The sequence below is a fragment of the Miniopterus schreibersii genome (assembly GCF_964146895.1).
Source record: "Miniopterus schreibersii genome assembly, chromosome: 2".
NCBI lineage: Eukaryota > Metazoa > Chordata > Mammalia > Chiroptera > Miniopteridae > Miniopterus > Miniopterus schreibersii.
The window spans coordinates 115,523,949-115,540,640 of record NC_138102.1 but is presented as its reverse complement, the minus strand read 5'-3'; the positions used below and the strand labels follow the sequence as shown (position 1 = coordinate 115,540,640).

General features: G+C 33.2%; 1 protein-coding gene across 1 annotated transcript in view; it reads right to left on the bottom strand.

The window, feature by feature from the left end:
* MGAT4C (MGAT4 family member C) overlaps window positions 1–16,692 on the bottom strand; it is a 670,943-nt gene that overhangs the window by 370,965 nt on the left and 283,286 nt on the right. Inside the window, exon 3 of the mRNA XM_081130739.1 lies at window positions 6,124–6,234. The gene's annotated coding sequence lies outside the window, so the exon portion shown is untranslated. The remainder of the gene's footprint in view (window positions 1–6,123; window positions 6,235–16,692) is intronic.

The following is a 16,692-nucleotide window of genomic DNA, read 5'->3' as shown; positions in this document are numbered from 1 at the left end:
GAGAATAAAGTTCGGGAGCTGAGTTACATGATTTGTAGCATCCCATTCATTGTGAACTTGAGGAATCTCAATGACAGTATTAAAAATGTGGACTTTGCAAGAACATAAAATAAAATAGATGCAATAATTTAATCTTTATATATGCATATATATCACAATGCTTTATTGAAGTTTTTAAACCCAATGCATCATTTTGAGAGAAACAGCACATTTGTATAAATTTTAAATTTACAAAGACTTCTATATTTACAATTTCATAGTTTTCCCTTTTACCTTGTATGTGTTTTAACAAATGTGTAATGATATGTATCTACCACGAAGCTGTTGTCATCAAAACAGCCTGGTATTGGTACAATTCCAGACATATAGATCAATGGAACAGAAAAGAGACCCCAGAAATAGACCCAAGCCATTATGGTCAGTTAATATTTGACAAAGGAGGCAAGAGTATCCAATGGAGTAAGGACAGTCTCTTCAATAAATGGTGCTGGGAAAATTGGACAGCTACATGCAAAAAAAGGAAACTAGACCACCAACTTTCACCATACACAAAAATAAATTCAAAATGGATAAAAGACTTAACTGTAAGTCATGAAACCATAAAAATTCTGGAAGAAACATAGACAGTAAAGTCACAGACATTTCATGTAGTGAATTTTCACTGATACATCTCCTAGGGCAAGAGAAACAAAAGAAAAAATAAACATATGGGACTGCAAGAAGGATCTTGTACCCTTTGGGACAGTATGGATGGACCTAGAGAATATTATGCTAAGTGAAATAAGCCAGGCAGAGAAAGACAAACATCACATGATCTCACTCATATGTGGAATCTAAAGAAATTAATAATCTGATGAACAGAAATGATTCAATGACATGGAAACATGGATCGGACTGATATATCTCAGAGGGATGGATGGGGATGGGTGGGTGGAGGGGCAGAGATTAACCAAAGAACTTATATGCACATATGTACAACCCAAGGACACAAACAATGGTGTGCTGAGGGACTGGAGAAGGGAGCAGGTGCAGGGTCGAAGGGGTCAATGGGGAGAAAAAGGGACATCTGTAATATTTTGAACAAAAATTTTAAAAAGTACTTTCACTGCTCTAAAAACCTTTATGCTCTGCACATTCATTCTTCCCTCCATTCTAATTCCTGGCAACCACTAATCTTTTAACTGTCATCACAGTTTTCTGGACTGTGATAGTTAAAATCATACTCATTGTAACCTTTTCAGCTTGGCTTCTTCCACTTAGTACAATAATATGATGTTAAGGCACCTCCACATCTTTTCATGGTCTGAAAATTAATTCCTTGTTAGCACTAAATATTATTCTATTGTCCAGATATATCACAGTTTTCATATTCATTTACCTAACTGAAGGACATATTGGTTGGGTTCAAGTTTTAGAAATTATAAATAAACATGTTATAGGTGTCTGTGTACTGGTTTTGTGAGGATGTAAGTTTTAAGTCATTTGGGTAAATTAAAGGCCAAGAAACACAATTGCTGACTTACATGGTAAAGGTATGCTTAGTTTTATAAGAAATTGCTAAACTGTCTTCTAAAGTGACCATACCATTTTGTAATTCCAACAGCAATAAATAATTGTTTCTTTTGTTCCACAGCATTTGGTGTTGGCAGTGTTTCAGATGTAGGCCATTCAAATATTTGTGTAGTGGTATCTTGTTTTAATATGTATTTTCCTATGATATACGATGTTCTATACCTTTTCATATGACTATTTGCCCTCTATGTATCTTTTCTGGTGAGGTTTTTGTTCAGTTATATTGCCCATTTTTTATTGAGCAGTTATATTTATCATTAAGTTTTAACAATTTTTGTATATTTGCATAATAGTCTCGTTATTTTTAGGCTACTACAACAAAACACCATAGACTGGGTGGTTCATAAACAATAGATATTTATTGCTCACAAATCTACAGGCTGGGAAGTCCAAGATCAAGTGTCCATTAGATGTGGTTTTTAATTTCAAATTTCATGAGTTGTAAGAGGGGACATCCTTGTCTTTTACCTGATCTTAGTGAGAAATTTTTTGGTTTATCACCGTTAAGAATAATGTTAGCTGTACTTTAAAAACAAGTTCTTTATTCAGTTAAGAAAGTTTCCTTCTATTCCTACTCTGCTGAAATCTTATATTTTACCCATAGCATATCTTTAGGTAAATAGATAAGGCACCCATTTTTTTTACAGATAAATAGACTGAGCCTTACATTTGTGATAATTTATTTATATGGAAAAGTTTAAAATACGAAGAAAATACAGGAAACTAGAGAGAGCAATACAGTGTATATAAATTTGTTAAAGGATTATTAAGCCTAAATGTAATATGATGATATTTTGCAATGAAGTCTGCTCTGGAAGTGTTTCTTCTATTATTTTACTCTTTAGGCTTAAAGTATTTTCCACATGAGTTATGTCAAGCATTTATCTCTCTCTTTTAAATACACACATACATCATAGAGCAGATATAATATAATACACATATGTTATATGTATAGTAGATGTATATTTGTGATGTTTAAAAAAATTAAGGAAGTAAAGGTGAAATGTTTTCGAGAATAGTAAATAGTTAACCCTTATTTGCTGTGAGGAGTCCTGATGATAACCGAAAAGTTTACAATGGATTTATGAACTCGAAAGCCAAGTGCCTACTTCAGAAAGCCTGGAAGAGTCATGAAAGTATAGTAAGATTGGAGAGAATTGGAAATAAGGTCATGGAAATGTTATATGGAAAAATCAACTCTGAGAAGTTTGTGCAGAGCAGCAGAAGAATATAGATGCATCTAGAGGGGAACAGGCGGGTCCAGCCATGGATTGGAGATACATGAAGTTAACACAGAGGGCCTCCAATGGAAAGGACTTAATGGAGAAAATAGAATTGGAGATTAGGAATAAAGAAGACTCGACAGATTAAGGCAAATGCCTGAGAGTTCAAAAGCATAGACTGAGCATTAATAAAAGTATGTGTGCTTCCTCCCACCACAAAAGGTGGAAGGAAGAGAGTGATAGGTAAAGATTAAGTTAAGTTTTTTAGACTTGGAGGAAGAAGAACATGAGGGATAGAACCAGAGGCGTGGATACATGCAACAGACTGACAGCGTTGGGGTGGGTGGGGGGACTGGATGAAAGAAGGCGAAGAGATTAGCCAGAGAACATAAATGCATAACCCACAGGCCCAGACAAGTGTGGTGATGGCCAGAGGGAAGGGGGTGCGGGGTGCAAGTGGGGGTGCAGGCCGGAGGGAAGTGGGCAAAGGGGGGGAGAATGAGGACTTTTGTAATAGTGTCAACAATAAACATAAAGTTTTAAAAAAGCAGTATAATAAGAACATGGAAGAACTGGCCATATGATTTTTATTTTCTCAATGAAATGAAAGGCAAGATTAGCAGCTGTAAGAATACCAAGAGGGCAAAGGAAATTTGCAGAGTAATAAAAACAATAATTTTCTAAAAAGCAAACTTCTCAAACAATGCCTGGAAGGAAAAAAAATTTGCCAAAGGTAACTTATTGCTGTTCATAAATTTCAGTCCTTTTTTTTCTACAAAAATAAAGTGCAAGAATGCTCCAATATGGAAGAGATAATTTTACCCAGAGTGAGCATGCAGTTTGCTGGGAAGACATCTCTGTATAAAGGGGCCTCTGCTCTGAGCCATAAAAGACAGATAGAACCTGGACATGAGACAATAGAAAAAACAGTGTTCTCAGCATCAGTAGCAAAAATAAAGGCTTGAAAGTAAAAAATCCTGGGACAGCCTGCTGTGCCATACTCACTGCGGGTCAGAGGTGTCACATTTGCGGCTCTTTTCTATCATCTCAAATTGTGTGTGTGTGTGTGTGTGTAAGTGTATGTGTGATAATAATTGCAGTTTCTAAAGGCAAAAATAATTATATATACAGGTGTGGCAAAAGTAGACTTATAGTTGTGAGTACACAGAAACAATTTGTTCTTGTATTATGATTTATTAATAACTGTGTTATTTTCCACACTAGCAGTTGTAATCCTACTTTTGCCCCATCCTGTGTGTATATATATGTTCCGCCCATCTGGAATTGACTTTGGAATTTGGGAAGTTAGAAGCTAAGGGAATCTGCACTTGGCTACTGTTGCCTGCTGCATGTGCCTAAGGGCAACACACTCTAAGAGAACAGGAACTACATAATGTTAACTGATTTTTAAAAATTTTTCCCCAGCTCACCTTCAGACCAGAATCCTTTACAGAGGCAGGGCTGTCGTTCTAGTTATTTCAGTACAATGTTCACAGTTGAAGCATTTAAAACGGGCTGTATTATAGAAGCATGGAACAGACTGTGGAATCTCAGAGGGAAGGCGGGGGTGAGGGAGTCAGTGGGGAGAGATTAATCAAAGAACTATATGTATATATGCATAACCCATGGACACAAACCATGGTGTGGTGAAGGCCTTGGGGGGGGGGGTGCAGATGTGGAATGGAGAGATCAATGGAGAAAAAAGGGGACATCTGTAATACTTTCAAAAATAAAGATAAATAAAAAATAAAATGGTTTGTATTAAATGTACATATAATTCAAAGGAAGGTTACAGGAAAAAGATGGCATTGTTACAGTTTTTCAGACTCATGTATAAAATGGTGGCTATTTTTAAATTTAAAAAGTAATTCTCATTGCATTCATTTTTGTCCCTGATTCTTATTGACTCTGTAAAATATTCTTATCTATATGTCCTTAGCCAAAACCTCAATATAAATTAGTTACTTTCAAACACATTGTTGAACGGTCATTAAATCTGTACAGATACTATATGTTCCATCTCTTTTATGTTATATGCTTCCTCTTCTTGAAAAAATTTAGCAAGGTATATAGTCAATAAAGACTACTGAAGTGATCAAATGAACATGAATATTTATTAGTGACCTATTAAACTGACATTGTGAGTTGCTTATACCTTTGAAGCTGAGAATTCTACTCTGGGGTAAATCCCTACACAGATTTACACACACACACACACACACACACACACACACACACACACATACATATACTACACATATATTAAAAAACACATAATTGAGCTACTGAAAGTTTACTAAAGAAATTGAGCTAAAGAAAGTTGACTTTAAAAACTTTACTTTAAAAGATAGATTTAGCTTTAAATGCAGCTGATTGGTTGTAAAGTATTTTTGATATTTACATCGTTGTTTTCTAAACAAAGGCTTACAAAGAAAATGAACGGTTATATAAATGCAAACTAAAAATGATAAGTTTCTATAGGAATTACAGTGCTGAATGTGCAAATCTGCCATTATGTAAAATTAATTTTGTGCATGTCAAATATTTGCATATACTTACACATGTGTATAAATATCTAAGTGTGTGTAGACATATCTGCAACCATTTTCTTGCCATTTTAGACATACATAAATTTAGGTAGAGTTTATAACAGGTAGAGATTTTTGTGGTAATATTGAATATTGAAGCACATTAGAGGTTGAAGAAATTTTTGCAAGAACCAAAATGTTATATTTTGTGTATATGTGTACTGTTACATTATTTGGAGCTAAAGTGACAAAACCCATATGCAGGCAAACTCACCCAGAACTGCTATTTCCAGCTTTTCCAATTTTTAAAATGAAAAAGACTTTAGAGTAATAGGAAATATCTACAGGTAAACTCAAAGGCAAAATTTGGTTGGGTTCTTGAAGCTTTATGGAGATGAGCTGCTGGGCAGTAATAACATCACTGGTCAGGGGACAACTAAACATATGGTTTCCCTCTCAGTCATGGATCAGAATACTGACTTTCCCCCCCTTCATCTTGACCAGGAGTTCTACAGTATAAAACATAAAACAACACCACATTTCATTCAACAGAAGAGTAGTTTAATACTCCCTTACCTCCAATACAAATTTAATATGTGCAATATGACTTACTGCTTCACTTTTATTTTTCTATATAACATACACCCCAAAAGCATTATGAAAAAAACAGTTCAAAAGAAAAGAAAACAGTTTATGACTTGTAACATAGAACAGCTTCTCTGCTCCCTGACCACATTACGGTTTAAAAGGATTTTTTATCAAACTCTCACCCTTGCAAAGAAAAAGAAAGCTTCTCTTACCAGAGAGGAATAAAGCTTCAGCCTTGCTATAACGTTTTCTGCAGCTCCTGTTTGAAAAGACAGATCCAAAGCAGCTTTGTGCATACAACTGATCTGGCTGATCTCCAGTCCCTGCACAAAAAACAGTATAATTGGCTCTCAAAAAAGTGTTGTAAACATTCATCATGATGGCACTTGCATGTTGAATCTAGTCACTGTTACCCTAGTAGACTTTTTCCAAACAGGCCAATTTTACAATTCTATTTCCAATACTTACTGTTTGTTTCTATTTAATGCTGAGATTAATATTGTTAAAACACACACACACAAAGAAACAAAAACATGAATTTGTGACTGCCAGCTCTACTACTGTGTCAAAACTTTTGGGTTCTGAAACTGTGATTCGAGAGAAATGAACAACAACAAAAAAAAAATCATTTAAAACCAAGACAACATTGATAAATAAATTTACTTGACACCTGTATATCTTTATTTTTAAATTTAACAATATTCAGTCCATTACTTATATGTTAACGATTATCAGCATTAAGTCTCATTTATTCACTATTTGATAAAAGTCAAGCGAACATCCCACATCTCTGTGCAGAAGCCACATCAATAATGCCCACACATACCCTAGAGTCTGACACCAACTGTGCCGGGGTTCTTAATCTCGTTAAATATTCCACTGTTCCTTTGCCCAAACATTCAAAAGGGTTCAAACACAATCACATTCTTTAATTTTTATGGGAGCAACGAAGGGGTCACATAGCCTGGGCTTTTTTCTTATTTTTAAACATTCAGTTTTTAGGGGAGCATTAACTGATTATAACTATGAGTGGCATATTCCTGTTACCAAGAATATGTGAACACAAGATAAAAAATAAGCCTCGGCAAAAAACAGTCTCAAATTGTATCACTTCTCATGATGATCTAAGCAGTACATCGATCTTAGAACTACATGTAATCTTTGCCTTGTTTCCCACATGTATAAAGCCTGGTTAACACTTATCAGCAGTGATACTACTTGAAAAATATGGATTAAATGCACAGGAGTTTGGGTGGGGTTTTTTTTTTTTTGCATTTTTATACTGGTAGTTTATTTTTTCATTATACAAGTTAAACAAGTAGAATAAAATAATGTATGACTATACAAATTATGATTGTATAAATCTCAAAAAAATACAAATTATTACAATTTATGATACGACTCCTACAAGAAGCAAAAATTTAGATATTTTACAAGTGTAAAAATTTCTGTATATAACTGAGCCCTTTAAAGGCTCTTTAATTGTGTTAAAATAACCTAAAGTCTTGAAAACAACATTTCTTATTTATATTTGTGGATCTCAGTCGCATTGAAAGATTTTGATTATATTTCAGAATACTACAAACAGATCTGCATACCACTCTTCTAAGGACACAGAAGATGAATCTCATTATGTTACTTAGGCAAGGTGTAGGGAAGAAACCCTACCTACTCTTTTTTTCAAGGATAGTATCAGTCAAATATTTTTAAGGGCTGTGTCAACTATTGTCTCCCTTTATAAAATTTTCCACTAAAATTTTTTAATTCTTTCCTCAAAATAGTGAAGAGGGCACTATTGCTCTCCATTTTACACACGAGAAAACTAAGGCTCAGAAAGGATAAGCGATTTGACAAATTACAACAGTAAATTCTTAACTGTAGGGCCTTCTGATGTTCTACTGTGTCCTAGAAACATTTCTTCTAAAACAATATATCCAATATATTTTTTTAAAAGAATTCATTTGATTTAGTTTGCTGATCTGAAATAAGGGCAAACATTTAGAAGATTTTTTTTTTTTTTTTGTATTTGCCACTGCAATAGATTAAGAAAACTAAAAATCTCTGTCTAGGCCTGATTTTGGAAATAATTTGCAAAAAAAAACTTTGAAAATATAATTCCTTATAATTTTAGTTTGAATATGTTTAACATTTAAGAATTACCTATTAAGTGTCTGCTATGTGACAGAAATTTTGTTAAATTAGTGAACAAGGTAAATATCTTTCCTTTATTTATGTTATTTTCAGCCTTCTTAATTACAATGATTAAAATTGCCTAAAGTTTTCATCACTGAGAAAACAGTAGCCACTGTATAGGAGCTTCTAACTCCCCCAATTGGCCCCTGTATCTGCCAAAGTCCTTTGAACTGCACCCATGCACCATTTTCCATGTTCAAGGAACTTTCTCATGCTAATTCCCCTCCTCCCGTCAGTTACTTTTTCTGCACTGAGTCATTCTCCTCAGTTTAAACTCTTGCATTATTATGTCCCTGTATTTAAAGATAAAATTTTCCCACTGCCCCATTTCTCCTTCTTGTCACCATATTTCTTCATTGGAAAATATCTCAAAAGTGTTACTTTCTCACTTTCCAATTCCTTCTCAATTAACTCTTACAGAGGTTCCATACCCAGCAAGCCATTAAAACAGATCTCATAGTTTCTTCTTGTAACTTTGTTTTCTCTTGGCTTTAGTGCTGCCACATTCTTACGATTTTTTTCTCATAACTTGCATGCCTTTCAATCTCAGGCTCAGTTGCTGGCTTCTCCCCTCTGCCTGAATAATGCCTTTGAAATACTCCTTGACTTGTCCTGAATGCCTTTCTCTTTTCAATCAACACTTACCCTGTAGTTGTTCCCATCCAGGTCCATGGTTTTGTATATTATCAATATCTTTTTTACTACAAAATTGATATAAGCAGCCTGACCTTTGGTGATTCTCTGTCTGCTGGCTGATCTCAATTCTTGACTCTCAAACAAGCATTTCATTTTATTATTATTTTAAAATATTTATTGTTGAGAGTATTACAGATGTCCCTCCTTTTTTTTACCCCTTTCCTCCCACCACCCAGCTCCTGCCCCACCCCAGGCCTTCACCACCTTCTTGTCTGTGTTCATGGACAATGCATATATGCATATAAGTTAACATGACCAAAGGAGAACAACTGATTCTGCCAGGTCCTTACAAATCTCACCTTTTCTCAGTCTTCCTCATTTTAGAAAAATTCACCAGTTGTTCAAGCTAAGAGCCAAATTTTATTTTATTTTATTTTATTTTTTATTTTATTTTATTATTTTATTTTATTTTTGTGTTAAAATCCATAACATAAAATTTATCACCTCCACCATTTCTAAGTGCACAGTTCTGTAGTGTTAAGGATATTCACATTATTGTGCAATCATGTCCAAAACTTTTGCATCTTGCAAAACTGAAACTCTATACCAATTAAACAACTCTCTTCTAACAATGATCTATTGATATGTGCATTGATATAGATGAAACTCCATGTAATTATGCTGAGTGAGAGAAGCTAAAAAAAAATGAGCACATACTGTATGATTTCATTCAGATAAAACTCTAAAAGGGCAAACTAATTTATAGTGACAGAAAACAGATCAGTTGTTACCTGTAGACAAGAAAAGAGAGGTAGTAGAAGTGGGTGAGGAATAGCCAAGGGTCATAAGAAAACTCTTGTGCTTAACAGATGAGTTCATTATCTTGATTGTCTTGATGGTTTTATGAGTGTATATATATGTCAAAAATAATCAAATCGCACACTTTAAATATGTGTAGTTCAATTTATGTCAAATATGCTATAATAACATTTACAATAAACATAAATGAACTGTTAATATTAATAAGAAAATAACAGTCAAAATATTTAACAGCAAAGATATTTGTACAGGCACTTCATAGCAGAGGATATCCACGTGAACAATGCCACATGAGAAAGTCCTCAACATTATTTCTCACTGGAAAAATACATGCTCATCATATTAAGTAAAATGTCTAAAACATTTTTTCCAGTTTTGGGCAGAATGTAGAACAAGTGGAACTCATATACAGCTTAAAGGTTAGCAAATTGGTGCATGCAGATTGAAGAACTGGCAGTATATACTAAAGCAAAAAATGTGCTTATCCTATGACCCAACAACTACACTCTTTGTATACTCAGAAAGTACGTGCATGCGGCTTTGAAAGGTGGACATTAGATTGTTTACATGAGTTCTTTTTGCAATAGCCCAAACTAAAAACTATCCAAATGTCTCTGCAGTAAAATGGATAAATATGTTTTGAAATATTTAGATAATTAATAATATAATATGATAATATAATAATATAATAATAATATAAATAATATATAATATAATGCAATATAATATAAATAATTAATATAATAAATATAATAAATATAATAAATATAATATAATATAATAAATATAATATAATATAATATAATATAATATAATATATATACTACATCAATGAAAATGAAACTATTGCCATACACAATAACATGGATGAGAGTCTTAAGCACAGTGTTGAGAAAAGATGTCATACATAAACATTCAAACCTAATTTACAGCAATAGATGCCAATCTATTTATTTTGGGGATTGACTGGAGATAATAATTAGGAAGAGGTACAAAATAGTTACTGAGAAATAGATAATATCTTTTCTGTTAGGGTTACACTTAGAGAGATGTGTTCACTGTGAAAATTCACTGAGTTATTCACCTAAGAGTTTGCACTGTTCTGAATATATATGCTTCAATAAACCTTTTTACATAAAATACAAAAATGATATAATAAAATCATTGTAATATATGTTCTTTAGAAGATAATTTGAAATGTTTGTGAAAACATATGGCCAAGGCAGTAGTTCATCTGTCTTGATAATGAAAACAAATCACACAGATAAGGGTGAATGTTCCAACAGGAAAATAGCCATTTGAATAATTACGTATCCCAGGAATGTTTGTCCAGATGACATTTTCAAGGTAAATAATGCTTTTATTTTCTCAAAATGATATGTCATTGTAGCCAGATAATACTCTGATTCATTTTATAATATCTGTTTGTGAAAATTCTTGAGATTCTGACTTAGAGAAAGCAAATTGCCTTTTTGATGTGCAAATTTATGAAATCAATGTCTTAAAAGAAAAAAAACAGTATCTTATTATTAATATTACTTTATTGCTTTTTCCCTCCTCTTATTATTATGAGTTCTAAGTACTGATTTCTTTATCAGCTACTATTCATGTATGATTCACATAAACTGCCATGTGGGCTTAGAGTTAATCATGTAACACAGTTTTCTAACATATATAAATGTGATCAGCCGTGATAGAAAAGTATGGATATCACTCACAGTGATACAGAAACAGACTTGAATATGTGCAAATTTATGCAACTTGTATATTATTTCCATGCCTCCTTTTTCTCATCTGTGAAAAGGAGATATTAATACTCAACCTCGCGATTGATTGTGAGGAGACATTAAGATAATGCGAAGTGCCTAGAATAGACATTTACACATTGTAAATGAAAGCATTGTAATTGCACATGTAAAATATGATATGCACTAAAAATAAGATGGCTTGTTTGTCCATGCATCACTATTTTTTAATATATATGATAGAAAGCTTAGAATATAATGATATAAAATTGACTTAAAAAAAAGATGAATAATACCAAGGAGAACAGATATTGCAGAGTAATGGCCCTATAGCAGGAGGAAGTATTCCAAAAGGGTGCCCTTTCTCTGAATTAGCAGAATTCCATTCATATTCCTATAACTGAGCACTTTGGTCTGAATGAAAAAGAATACCTGGAAACATTTTGGCTATAACTTAAATTAATAAGGACCATGCCAATAAACTTGTAAGTTTAGAAATTTTTACTAAATAAAATAATTACATAAGCACCAATTATATATTTTTAAAAAGTTTAATGGAATTGCTTTCAGTAAGAAGCCCACAGATTGACCAGAGTCTGATCTCATTACAACTTTTATCACTTGAAGTAGACTTGGATTATGGTCTCCCTCAATATTTTTTTAGAAAAAGAATATCTAGCCAGTTAGAAGACCAAGTCTAAACACAAGAGAGAGAGGGGAAAAGGCATAAAAAATAAAGACATTTTATGCAACAGAATACTGCTCAGCCATAGAGGAGATGAAACACTGCCATTTGCAACAACATGGATGGCTCTTGAGAATATCATGCTAAGCAAAATAAGTCAGATGGAAAAAGTCAAGAATCATATGATTTCATGCGTATTTGGGACATAAAACTGAAATTAAAAAAATGAATAAACAAGAAACACAAACAAAAACATATAGACACAGACAATAGTATGGTGGTTGCCAGAGGGAAGGGGGTGGGGGTTAGTAAAGGGTGAAGGGGCCCGATATATGGTGACAGGAGATGATTTGACTTTGGGTGGTGGGCACACAATGCAATATACACATCTGGTATCATAGAAATGTGCACTTGAAACTTGTACAGTCTTATTAATCAATGTCAGCCCAATAAAATGTAACCTAAAAAAAGAGAATAAACTTAAATTTTTAAACAAACAAAAATGGCAACAAAGAGCAAGACAAGAAAAAAACAAAAATAAATAAATAAAATCCCATTAGGGGTCATGTCTACTATTTTTTTTTTTTTTTGCTGTGACATGTAAATACCATGATATCTCATTATGTCCACTAACCTAGCCTTTCAGAATATGACCGTATATGCATGACAAATCATCTCAAATGTAGGAGTCATCTATCATTGTGTTGCCTCTTTCAAAAGCAAAGTCTGTTTTTTTTTTAATTTTTAAATATAATTTTATAAAAATAACAATTCTGTCAGAAAGTAGAGTGACGATTTGCTGGCAATGGGAGTGAGGGCAGAGGTGTTGACTGAAAAGGGTGCTATTTAATGTGAGCAAACTTCCTGTCATGATGTGGTGTTAGTTACATGGTTGCGTACATTTATCGAAACTTCAAAATGTGTACTTGAGATGGTTATATTTTACTCTTTGTAAAGTATAACTTAATAAAATTATTAATTTTTATAAGAAAAATGACAAGTGATATTCCCCCCCCAAAAAAAAAAACACACACCATAATGGAAGCTGAATTTCAGATGGAGCAGGGCAGTGCACGTTGCTAAAAGATGACGATTCACAACCGGAAGGGTGCCCTTGGAGTTATGCAACAAAACGGTCCTTCAGGGCATGTCTTATTTACTCACATATCATTTAGAACTTCCTCTTCTCTCTGAGTGTTTATCAAATGCACACTCTCTTCCCCTTATCTCATCAGCATGGATTTCACAACTTAATAAATTTAAGTATGCACAAAGCTGTATTTATATAAAAGGCATATGATAATAATCTTATAATAAAGTATAATAAACGCATCCAAAACAAATAAGCTGGTCTTCATATTGGCTTTTAAAGATATTAAACAAACACATAAAATAAGACATAACATTATTGATGATTCCTATTACTATAAAATAAAACATTAAAAAGAGAGATGCAAAAATAATCAAATTAAATTGAATTTGAATGGTAATGCTCATGTTTAAGACAACTTTTTTTGGCCCTTCTTTCTCTCCACACTTTTCTCCCCCCTCAATTCTGCCTTTCTCCTTGCCCCCTTCTCTCCTTTCTTCTGTTTACTTTCTCTCATTATCATAGCAGCTAATATTTATTGGCTTCTTTCTGCGTGTCAGCTGCTACTTATTGCATAAGTTACTTTCTTTGTTCTTCCATATCGCTCCCTTTATTAGATCTTTCATCTTCCACTTTTAAACTAACATGTCTTCTTTTTTTAGTTCCACCTTGAGTTACCAATATTCACATGCATCACTTTATAAATAAACTCTTTAGAGAACTACCATGCATTTCTATGGTTTCTTCTCTCCTGTCAATTAATTAGCATATTTTAGTACTTGGGATCCTCTCCTCAGCATTCCTATAAAATAAATCTGCCATTTAGGATGGGTGGCAGTTTTATCTATTCTTTAAGTCATTTGACAGTTTATAATTTCCATTTAAACTTCTAATAGCTCTCCAAATTAAGCATATCTGTACTCTTTCTTTTTTAAGTAACCTGAGTTTCCTTACTGAAATCTCAAATTGTCAATATAACCACTCTGTATCTCATACTTTTATTCAGAATCTTCCTTTCTGTTGTTAATAGTTTTCAAGTCACTCACCGTCTTAAACTAGTCTGCTTAATTTTGTGGTCTTTTTAACTAATATTTGGCAGAAATTGTGCTAAGAACTGTAATTAATAGCTACATGAAGAAAAGTAACCAAGAAAAGTCAGCACACTGTTAAGGAGAGGAACGAAGTTGGAGAACTATAACACTACCTGACTTAAATACTTGCTATAAAGCTGCAGTGTTCAAGAATGTGATCTTGGTTAAAGAGTAGACAGACAGGCCAATGAAATATAACAGAAAGCCCTGAAATAGATCTATATAAATGTAGTCAATTGATCTTTCACCAAGGAAAAAAGCAATACAATGAAGCAAGATAGTCTCTTCAACAAATGGTGCTAGAACACAAGCAAAAAAAATTACCTAGACACAGACTTTACAGTCTTCAGAAATTTTAAATAAAAATGGATGCTAGAATTAAATACAAAATACACAATTATAAAATCCTAGAAAATAATGTAAGAGGAAATCTCGATGTCATTGTATATATCAATAACTTAGATACAACATCAAAAGTATGATCCATAAAGAGAATAATTGATAAGATGGAGTTCATTAAAATGAAAAACATCTGCACAGAAGACAATGCCAAGACAATAAGAAGATAAACCACAGACAGGGAGAAAATATTTGCAGAACACATATCTGATAAGGGACTGTTATCCAAAAAGACACATCTGAGAAAGCACTGTTATCCAAAATATACAAAGAAGCCTTAAAATTTAATGACAAGAAAGCACCAACTTAATTACAAAATGGGCCCAAGACTTTAACAAACATCTCACGAGAGAAGATAGACGGGTGGAAAATAAGCACAGAAAAAGATGTCCCACGTCAGATGTGATCAGGGAAACGCAAATTAAAACAAGAATAAGATATAACTACACACCTATGAGAATGGCCAAAATCTTGAGTACTGACAGCACAATATGCCAGCAAGGACGGAAAGCAGAAAGGAGGCTTTGGTTGGGGGCGCGGGAGTGGGGGGGGGGGTTAATGAGGGGAAAAGGGGCACATCTGTAATACTTTCAACAATAAAGATATATTTTAAAAAATAATAAACGAATAAAAATAAATAAATAAAGCAATAAGAACCCTCATACGGTGCTGGTGGAAATGCAAAATTATATGGCAAATTTGAAAGACAGATGTTTTCTTACAAAACTAAACACACTCTTACCATATAATCCATCAATCGTGCTTATTTACCTAAAGAAGCTGAATCCTTATGTGCACACCAAAACCTGCACACAGATACTTATAGCAGCTTTATTTGCTAAGCCTTGGAAACAACCAAGATGCTCTTCAGTGGGTAAATGGATAAGTGCAGACCATGGAATATTACTCAACATTAACTGAAATGAATTGTCAAGCCATGAAAAGACATGCAGAAACTATAAATGCATATTATTAAGTGAAAGCAGGCAATCTGAAAATACTATTACTGCATAATTCCAACTGTACAGCATCCTCAGAAATTCATGGAAACAGTAAAACAAGACAGTAAAAATATTAATGACTGAGGGAAGAAGAAAAGGTGAGTAGGTTGAGAATCGAGAATTTTTAGGGCAGTAAAATATTAGGTATGATACCATAATGATGGATACGTGTCATTATACAGTGTCCAACCCATAGACAAGTGTTCACAAGAGTGAACCATAATGTAAACTATGAACTTTGGATGATAATGATGTGTCAATGTAGGTTCATCCATTGTGACAAATGTACAAGTCCGGTGGGGATATTGATAATGGGGGAAGCTCTGCATGAGTTCCCATAGAGTACACAGAAAATTTCTGTACCTTCCTTTCAATTTACTTGGAACCTAAAACCACTGTAAAAAATAAAATCTTAATTTAAAAAGATAAAATAACAACAACATAAACTCACATAAGATAATATATACAACTGTTAACTATACAACTTAATTTTTTTACAAAGTTAACATGTTTATTGATCCAGTCTTTTAACAAACTGAATTATAAAATATTTCCAAAAGTATGAATACCTGACTTATGGTCTCTCACAGGCATCACTCTTCCCTGCAATCCAGCAGTAATCACTTTTCTCACTTTGTCACCATAGACTAAGTTGGTTTGCTTTTGAATATTTTAGTAATGCAATAACATCCTACATATTATTTTATGTCTTCTTTTCAGAATATTCTAAATGTAAGATTTCATACTATTTTTCCATGTAATAAATGTTCTATCATTTCATTTTTGTATACTATTACAGTGTATGATTAAACTATATCTAATTTATCCATTCCAAATTTGATGGCTATTTGAGTCTTTTTTGACAATTAATAATTATTTTGCTTTGACTGCTTAATGGATACCCCAAATTTTCTTTTGGGGGTAATAAAAGTATTTTGGAAATAGATAGAGGTAGTGTTTGTATAACACTGTAAGTGTGCTAAATGTCACAGAATTGCACACTTGAAAATAGTTAATGTTACTTCAATAAAAAGAATAAAGTTGCCTTGGACATCTTATCACATTTTTAGCCTCCATGCAGTGTAGGGTATTCATGTGTTCAGCTTTAATGGACATTGTCAA